Below are 11157 nucleotides of genomic sequence, written 5' to 3' on the forward strand. Positions count from 1 at the left end.
TTGACTATACGTGTACCTATACATGATTATTAATGGTGTATGTTGAGAGGCTGTATCATATTTTTAAGGAGGATTCGTTTCATTTAGACATACTGATATTTAAACATTAATATAATGTTGTAAAATTCAATATTATAATTGTATTTATTTAAAAATGTATTATACTACTTAGATACTAAAATAAAAAAAAACAAATAATGGTTTATGTGCATCTGCGGTACAAATAACAATAATGTCTAACTGAACTCGATGAGCTAGTTGGAACCATCGTCATCTGATGGATGTTTGAACCTCACTCGTATACAACATGGATTGTTCATTGAATATTAATTTGGTATAAGAATTGCTTTAGTCCTGTGGATACTTCAAATTTCAATCATGCTTAGTTTGTCTGTAGTGAATATTTCAATGCCGACGTCATAACTCTTCGTTTGACAGTGAAAAATTGTTTCGATTGCTATTATAGAATATAATTTGTATTTCTTAATATCTCTGGACAAGAAATGCGGCTGTTTAACAATTTTTACATAAAAAAGCGATGTCTTTTCACCTAAAGATCAAGATTATAGTCATAGTGACTTGTATGGATTTTCTGATGGTATTTAGAAGAATAAAATTGCGTGAGAACTTTCGTCGTAGTGATTTAATTAAACCCACATGAGAAGGACCCTAACTCTTAAGGAAGCTACTATACTCTAAAACCGGTCTAACCAAGGCACAATATAATGTTCTTAGACAAAATGCATTATCAAACTCATCAACATGTATTTCGTATAATAAACCCTAAAGATACTTGTAATATAAGAAATATAAATATCAATAAAATCAATGTACCTAATTGCAACAATGTGTTTAAAAATAGATTTCTAGTATTAGGGTAGATATGATTAGGGTTGATCGTCTACCTATAACAATTTATTGCCGCATGTTATCCATATATTATAATTAATAATATAATGAAACTATTTTGTTGATACCGGTTGATTCACTCTCACATAGCAACCTGGACATTTTTTACAAAAAGTGTAGTCTTTCATCTTTTTTTTGTTTGTACTTATATATAAATATAATATATATATATATATATATTAAGGAACTTTACACTAGCATTTATTAAGGCGCATTGTATAGGCAATTTTTCGCTTAAACTTAACATTAAGCTAAATTTTTTAAACATACCTACATATTACCATAGGAAAGGAGTATCTATTTTTTTTTCAACTTTTATAACGCATATAGGATCTATTTTTGTACAAAAATACATGTTTACACTTCAAACGCACTGTCCTTAAGAATACATCGATTTAAGTTTTTAAAAACCATTTGAATTCTTCACAACATTATCAAAACATCGGTCGTGGCACACCTGTGAATGAGGGTGTAAAGGGGGAGGGGGTGACGTGTAAAAATAATCTACATTAGTGTCAAATTCATAGTTTTTGGAATAAATAGGTAAACACCTAGACAACACCAGGTGTTCAGCTAGTATTAATATGTTTGTTCATATAAGAAAACCTTTATAATTAACTAACTAAAAAACATTATTCATACTAGTAAAATATTATGTTTGTTTAAATGGTTTACCCTATTTTCCCATGTAAAACATTTTTTGCTCCCTGGTATGTTAGTAATCGAACCCTACACAATGACCTCAACATACCAATGCTATCAACCCTTGCTTCCAACCACTATAAAAAATTCCATACGAACGCTCTCAACCACTCAAATCCTCTTATATCTAAGCTAGCTTCTCTCACAATTCCCGACAATCCTCCTCGCCGACTAAAACGAAACTGGCCACGTGATCTACTCAACACTTAACAAAAATAAAAAAATAAATATAAAAAGTACTAATCTCTTAAACTGAAAATTTAAATTCCTATTTGGAAGTAGTGTTAATGGACGCTCCCTTCCTACACGTCGTCTTGTCTAGTTTCTATATTCAGCTCATTTACCTATTGTATTATTTTGTACACAGATTGTAAGTATTGTCTTTATTTTAATAAAAAACATTTCTTACCGAGCTATCCTATCCGGAATTTTTTAACTCTGAACATTTCGGACTAACTACCTACTAACAGGATCTACCAAGGTAACTTGGTAAAAAATTGTATTTTAGATTTTGTTTTATAGGAAAGAGGTTTAATCATTAGAGTATTAGACACACATATTATTTTTACGGTGTATGAATAATGTTTTTTTTATTTAAAAAAATTTTGTAAATTTTAGTTGGAACCCGGTACGAACTTATGGTAGTGACTAGTGACACGATGCTAGTTTCGGAAGGAGTAAAGTTATTATCCCTTGTCCCTCTCCCAATCCCGTTCATTGGTTGAGACACTGACTACGAGTGTCAAATAGTTTCAGAAGACGCAATCTAGTAAGTACAGATGTAAAACCAAAATGCACGTTTGTCCATAGATGCATTAAAGGCAGGAGCTTGAGAGGGTTCAGCATTTCTAATTTCAAAATTAGTATCTCAAAATTGTCTTCGTTTCATACCTCAAGCTGTATGGGATTAGGGACTTCATAATATTGTCGATCAGCTTTACTTTTTTTTTCAGGAAACTATACCTCTGTTTGCTCCTGTTCTCCCCTTTTTTAATAATTATATTTCAAATCGCAATAGAACTTTTTTCCCGTCTATTTGATCGGGTATAACATTATGTATATTGTACAATATACTGTATGTCTCGGTTGTCTAGCAGAGTCCAGACAATCCTCACCACCAGCACGGGTATTACACTGTTTGTGTAGTGTAAAGACGGCGGTTCGCGTAACCAAACGCGATTTCTAGGTAAACGGACGTGTAATTACACCGAGGACCTCCCTGGTTTTATTCCTTCTGTCTCTTTCTATCTCTAAAGACGATCAATTACGTTTGGAATAGCGATGACGTGGTCCGAACCACACCCGGTACGGCAACCGCCGTAGTTTTTTGTGCAGTGATTTATCATACGGAAGATCGAGACTTAGATAAGAGCAACACCGGCGAAGAGCAGCACCAGCAGAAGCAATCTGTAATATATATATATACATTATTAATAATACACAAATAGAGAGGTAGAAAATAAGCGGCGATGACCTGTGCGTGTCTGTGTGTGTGTTGTTTGTTTTTAAAGGAGAATTATCCACTCCACTCCCGTCGCTCCGAACGTTCCATTAAGACGTTTCGTATCCCGTGTACACACTACACACATACATATATATAACAATAAAGATACTATGGAGCTCCCCGCAAAGCGCGGTTGTCAATTAGTGACGGTGTATCGGTTTCCGAAGATACATATTACGTATGTACACATATATATATATATATATATTATGGGGCGTACACACACACACTGAAACGTATATACATACCACCCGCAGTATGAGTAGCATTCCGAAAAACCCAACCGTTGGACATTCCAAACATTTTCCCTCTACGAGCGGCGTGCCGCCCATACTGGCCACGTTGACGACCCTCTGTGGCCGTTGCCGGTGTACATTTGAGTATGTGTGTGTGTGTATTTAATTCGACTGAGACAAAGGCCGTACAAATTCGATCCGATCCGGCCGATAAGAGCCGTTGTCCGTTAGAAGTGCCGACACAATGAAATTTAGACACACCTCCCCCCCCCACTGGTGCCGATCACCCGGTAAAATGTTTTCGAGAAGCGAAAGAACTAACGCATTTGCGGCGTATCCACGCCAATGATCTAAATTTGATTTGCTTAGGCCCCTGTCCGTGCCGCCAATGTTTGTTGTAGCCTGATGACGGCCGTTGAAATTGCCGGTCAGTTACTAAAAAAAAAAACCATCAACTGAACGATGTTAGAAACGTCATCAGCGATGTCACAGACAACCCAGGTGCAGATCAAACGAATAGAATGGTCCGACAGTTTTGGATTATTCAATTATGAGTCATGCGACGCTGCCATTAAACCATCGCCGAAGCTTACGAGTCTGTACTTAAATGTTCTGTCTATACTCAGTTACTAACGAAAATCACTAAGTTTTCCCGGAAACATGAGAAAATTCTGGAAATCCATTTCAAGTATCGACTCAGTTTCAAGCCAACTACTGAACAGTACAAATTTCTGTTAACATCAGTCAATTTTAACTCTTAATTGTTTAAAACCTATAATCAAATCACATTCTTACGAATTGATTTGAGACCATAGACCAAAAGTATTATTAGGGGGACCAGCTCATTAAAAATGTAACCCCACACACGTTTTGCAACAAAGCTATTATCGTTGTTGCAATAAAAATGCAAGAGTTTTACTAAAAGTACATTCTGCAGTGAAATCGTTAACAGCGGACACCTGAGGGTAATTAAAAAGTGATATTCAAAACTGTTTTCGATTGTATTTAATATTAACACTTGAGCACTGTCGAGAAAAATTGACGTATTACAATGCAAAACTAAAACTTTCTAAATAAAAATATATAACGGGAAACTATATTAAAAATTTAGCACAAAACAATAAAAAATAATTAAAAATAAAGTATAGGTTAGGGTTAGGCTAGTTATCGAAACTAAGGTTTAGGGGTACACAATTATAAGCAAACACAATTATTAGTATAATAAATACTTAAGTATAATAAATACTTTTATTATACTTTGTCACAGGGGTTTACAATGTATATCACGTCACTATGGCCTCTAGGCTCCAAGGGATGTTATGAAAATCAGAAGAGTTTCGGAAAAAAAATCCTTGATATCATTTTCAAACAAAATTAAACGCAACGTACCTATGGGTAGAATATAATAAATTTATTGTCTTACCAAGTTTTCGGAAGGGCTGTAAGCCAAGTTGAGCTAATAATAAAGCTATAGTTATGCTAATGGGTACGGAGGATTGTTAGTATAAATTATAAGAAGCGTGTTGAGATAAAAACTTCAGAGAGGTATCGCGAATAAAATATATAAAATTGTATGTAAAAAGGCTGAACAACGAATATGGAATTTTAAAGAATAAAATACTATGTTATTTCCCTGATGTACAGTGCATGAATGAAAAATTGTTATTCCACGTGCTAGACTATTCGGCATTCCATTATGGCGCTTAAGCAAGTTTCCTTAACAGTTAACGACAATCAACAGCGAGTGGCTGTCGCGTGCTATACATTATTTTAGAGATCTCGTATTCAGACCACACAATAGACTTGAATGACTGGTAAAATACACAGACTGAGCACGAGCAGACGCCGAGAATCGCCAACGGTAGAATAAAATACCTATACAATATACATATAGATCTAAGTATATGGTTTTAATAGCCGTATGGTGTCCTATGGTGGTGAACGCCGTTGTTGATCCTGAATATATGTAAACACGCAAGAAGTCTTTAAAGGAATAACGATTCTATCTTAATAAATATTAAATATAGATAATATGTTTAATTGGATTTTATGTACATATTATTTTTTATAGAAGAAGAAATGGAAAAAAGAAAAATAATTTTACAATAAATTAGTAACGGCTAATCGAAATACGGTCATTGAAATAAATAACAATACAGGGTGATTTTTTTTTATCATGGGCCATTCAATATCTAATAGGGTTTAATAAGAAATTCAATTTTTTTTATATTGTTTTTATACAAGGCGATTTGAATTTTTCGCAATTTTTTTAATTTTATCCCCCTCCCCACATAGTTTTTTTGATAGCAACTTTTCAAACTTAAATGGTAACGTATATATTTCATTAACTTTTTGAATTTAGAATAATGTACTAAACATTTTGACTGGTTGATAACTAGTTTTAGACAACTATTTTTGAGAGTTTAAAAGTTAGGATGGGAAGGGAAGTGCAGTTGGGAAAAGCGCGCAGATAAAAATAGTACTACACTCCACCTTTCCTCCTGCTCTAAACTTAAAACTTCAATAACTTCAAAAATAATTATCCGAAACTGGTTATCGACCAGTCAACATTTTTACTACATTATTCTCAATTTAAAAAGTTAATAAAATATGTACTAATTTAATTTATATATAATAAAAATGTTTTTTTAACAAATTTGTAAAAATGTCCAAAAAGCTTAAATTTAAATTTCCTCGTACGTAAATATAAACCCAACAAAACCTAACCGTGAAAAAAGGGCCAACTTCCATACCCAAAAATATCAGCCTAACAAAGTAGTGATATCTACATTGTGGCCAAGTCTGTTGTATGCCTCATTTAGAAACTAGCCAAGGGTTAAGCAATAAAAAACAAAATTTGCGTAGCTCATTAAAGTAGGAGTGAAGCGAGGCTATGGACTAAAGAAATAGCAGACTTGGCAACAAAGTAGATATCACTACTTTGATATGCTAATTTTTTTGGGTATGAAACTTGTCCTTTTTTTCACGATTAGGTTTTTGTTGGGCATATCATTTCTTTATTACTGCCTTTAGCATCGCGATACTCGCTACTTTTTTTATACCTAGCTCGTGCCACGATAATGGCGCTAGATTTATTTATATCTTACCGATGAAAAATAACGCTGGTTAGAGTCAAATGATATTATTACGATTATTAAATTATTTTGTATTCGATGACCGATAAAATAAGATTTATTAGAACTGTCCTCCCTAAAGCGGCACTAAATTTGAGATAATCGCAACTTTAACATTTTTCCTTTATTTACACTATACCTACCAATATACCTATCATTGTGCCAAATTTCACGTTCTGCTACAGACAAATAATATTTTATTATCATGTAGCTCAACGCTTTCCATCATGAGACGGAAATTATTTTATTATGCGGGGTAAACACACAGTTCATCTACTCGCTTCATCAAAGTATTCAGCAGTTGGTTACATTCTTGTGTTTTGATAAAAAAAAATAAAACATCTTTAATTGTCATTTGCATCGATCTTTCTCGCACGCGTCCCGATGATCTGGAGACTCTGGAGTGCAGACAAACCGCTAAGTTATTCACGCTAAGTCATGTCAAGCTTGTTAAAATGGCTGGCGAAGCGTTGCGTTACCAGTTTGACGTCTTTATCTCGGCCGAAGATCACAAACCACATGGATAATAATTTCAGTCGGACAAACTAGTCGTGAATACTGTTTTTTGATACGTAATAATGGTCGGTTAGCAGCCGCGTATGTGACTAGAACACAAGATACTCTCGTATTGCTCGCGTTATCCTGTAGGTGGCATTGCCCAAGTATGGGCAAACTGTTATTATTTTTCCCGGTATCGTTATGGCCGTACCGCGGTTTTTATGATGAATCCCGTGGAAGACAGCACAAATAATACACATCTGACCATAAACAGGAAAATATTACTTTGTAGCCTACAATATTTTATTATTTTACAACAGATAAAGAACATGTTTTTTTTTACGCTTTTCGTCTGTAAATTATAGCCTAGACGCAGAACGCCTTAAAAATATGCTAACAGAGAAAGGGTGATTCGAAGTATTTTTTAATTTACCGATAGTTTTGTAGAAATATATACCTCCCTAAATAAAAAAAAGGCTCTTTTATTAATTGTAAGTAACGGATGCTAAATAAAACGATACCGAGCTATCAAAAATTATTATATTATACATGTAAAGAGGGTGGGGCAAAGTGGGCCCTCTAAAAATTTAAGATAGTTATAGATAGTTTTTGTTTAGGAGGGATCTATTTTTCACAACCACGGACCACGGTGAAAAAATTAAGAGAGGACCATTTTACCCCAATGTATTATTTCCAGCTAAACGTATCAGCTTTCCAATGAGACTAACACAAAGTCATGAAAGCGTGAAAATTGAAGAAAGTTATTCATAAACTGATGGACCACGTGATAAAAAAAATTATCGAATTAGGCTTAAGGATATTCGGAAGAACCTAAGGATAAAGGTTATCTAATGCTTATATTAATATAATTAAAATTAAACTATGAAAAATGTTTATGTTCCTAATATTTTTAATCCTAGTGTAGTTGTGTTTATATAAAACAGATTATTAAGAATTTCACAAAATATAGTTTTTATTTAAATCAAATTGGTCCAATGGGCAATCCCTATTCAATTATTTATTGATTTTTTTTTAAACATTAGCTAAACAGTTACAACAGACATGGTAAATCGAATATTGTTTAAATAACTTGTATACCTTCAATGAACGCATTCAACTCGATACTTATAATCTAGCAATAATTTAATCATCTTTATTCATCAAACGTCGCTATATGTACTTGATCACGATATTATTGTTTTGTACACAGTACACTTATAAAGAATGTACGGGTGATTCGTCGTTATTCGAAGAACGCTGTCCGCCGAAGATGTATTTTTAAATGAAATTTCATGGAAATCTCCCGGTCTTTTATTGACTGTATGATATGATATATTATATCTGTACGATCAACCGGTCTGAATAGAGCACCTAAAATATCATCTAAAAACCAAACGGTAAGAAGAAAAAATAACATTACACACCGAGAAAACAGAATAACAACGTCACGGCCTTTGAGCATATTTGTATAAAAGCAAAAGCGCGCGCGCCTGTGTGTGTATTTGTGCGAGTGTGTAAAAGGAGAGAGAGAGAGAAAACGGACAGTGTTATACAAAAATCGAAGCTGCAAGACGTGGCGCCAACGGTCGTCTGAAAGGGATGTTTTATGAATGAAGTTTTTGGTATGTCGCCCACGTGGAATGCGAATATCCCTTCGCAGCGTGCGTGTAACTGTACGGTCCCGGGGTTTATATCGGTCGGCGGAGAGGGGACGCGGGTGGGAGGGGCGAGAGGGCGAAGGGAACCATTGACGTGGCGCCAGCGCATCCCCGACAAAGGATTAATAGCCGTTGGGTTCCGAAGAATACTTTTCCGATGTATAAAGCGCCGCTACTACCCGCCTATATAAATCATAACACAATGATATCGACTTGAATGCATCACACACACACACACAGACCTATGTTGAACACAGATTTCCGACCATTTCGGAATGCAATCTTAATGTCTGCACATGATCTCTTTCGGACATCCTCGAAACTATAATGAGTTGTATTACCATATTATAGTATAGCATAAGTACTTATAATCGGCGACCAATAATGGCTCTTTTTAAAACCAGAGAGCGCAGAAGGTGGTGCTATTATTTTAATAAGACGATATAACTAAAAATATAGTCTTAACTAAATGCTCTACTCGTAGGCCATTAATACTCGCCATCATTTATATTTTACGTTTTTACAAGTAGGCTACTCACGCTGCAGCATATGTGTTCGAAAAAAAATGAATTTAAAAACACAGGCACAACCTAGGAGTCTATAGATCCTAAATACAGCCCTGGTAAGTGAGACTCGTGGTTGGTCGGTGGGACCATGACACCAGAGGAGTCTGTGCATAGACCAAATTGTTTACTTTAAATGGTAAATAGACTCGAATCACGATCATCATCGTGATTAGTAAAGGAAATGCCTGTAGCATTGCTATTATGTAATGTATGCTAATAAAAAAAAAATCGTGTAAAATTGTTTTCTTAAGTAGAACTTAAAAGTATGGATGGTTTTATGAGACAAACATATAGAAAGAACTTTGTACAAACTTTTGTACAGTGTAATAAATTATTTATTTATTAACTGGCTTACACAAATAAATTATGATTTTTCTATTCCATGAGATGATACTATAATGTTATAAAATATATTTTCATAATATGTGAACAACTGTTAATCGGTCATAACCTTATAAAACTGAAATAATAATGGAAAATGGAATTTAAGAATATCACAGAAAAAGGTAAAGTGGTAAAAGTATGTAGACATTCTTTAGCCGAAGGGGTAGACAAAATGACACCGTCTTATCTACGGAAACTATACAACGGCAAGGTTTTTATTGTTTTTAACATTATTATTTTTTTATTGTGTATACTTAAAGAAATCGTTGTAAACTCATAAAATAATTATATGTGAATACACAGCAGGTAGATTTCCCATGGTTCCAGACTGGTCGGAGTGTTATTAGCGACAGTAGACTAAATATTACCTTTAGACGAGAGGATTACAAAAAACAAAAAAAAGTTCACATTGGGTACCATTAGTTTAGTCATAACGCTGTGTCACTGGTCCAAGTCACAACCAACCATAGTCGAAACTGATTTTTTCCCTTTGTAACGCTAATTACGGAACGCAATTTATTACTTTAAAAAAACTAGTTATTTCCAGTGTCCACTTGCCTATAAAATCTCCAACCTTGTAAGTATACATTAAAAACACTATACCCAATGCCGTAACACTAAATTAGTACACATTTTATTATTATTCACAGTGAAATATTTTCATTTGAAAAGTAGATAAGTCTAATCATTTCGAACACAAGAATTTTCAAGTATAATGTTTTACATGTATACAAAAAAATGTCATACAACATTTTTCAGAGCATAAAACTTGTTTCGAGTAGGGTGTTAAGAAACTCAAATTTGTTTACATCAATAATTACGCAATTTTTACAAAGATGCATGTATTTAATTGCTTAGAAATTTTTCACCCGGCACTCAACGTTTGAAACTAAAAGATTGAGCACAAATAATAATGCTGCACGAGGTACTGCAATTTCAACGTTGCTGATTATTGTGTAAATTGTATGAGTTTCATTAAAATGTTTGTTGTATCCTTAAAACGACTTACCTCAAATCAAATCGGGTGTTAATGTTATTAAGAAAATTAACTCAATTAGGAAAATTTTATTAAAAAATATACTCGCGTCTTTCATGTTCGACAAGGTTTTTAGAATCATATTTTTTTTTTCGGTTTCTGTCGTTCAAATTTGGGTCGGATTCACTCGAAGTGCGTTATCATAAAAATGTTTGAGCTCAAACTAATACTCAATGGTACTTAAAATACACGAGCATACATAAATAACCGAATGTGTCCACTAATTTGTCTACTCTATGCTTTTTAATTTTTTTATAATACGAGTCTTGTCCGAAAAAACATCATTAATTCCACGATAGCCGCGAACAGATAACACCGTTGTGTTCAAGCTATAAAAATGTCGGCTCAGGACAAGGTTTTTCAATTATCCCGCAATAATCACCCCTCTCCAGTCCGTGTAGGACCTCGTAATATACAAAACAAGTCAATAATTCTGCCTGGTGCTGAATATTTCGCCCGTTGGAATGTCCGTTATGGTATACAACACCGGTTTTTTGCTTACCTCTAAAATAACAAATTAGGTATGTTAG

The sequence above is a fragment of the Adelges cooleyi genome, unplaced genomic scaffold (genome assembly GCF_023614345.1).
Source record: "Adelges cooleyi isolate 19-005CV unplaced genomic scaffold, UGA_ACOO_1.1 ACOO_flye_CR_arks_rails_tigmint_CR_PRNA_23, whole genome shotgun sequence".
Taxonomy (NCBI): Eukaryota; Metazoa; Arthropoda; class Insecta; order Hemiptera; family Adelgidae; genus Adelges; species Adelges cooleyi.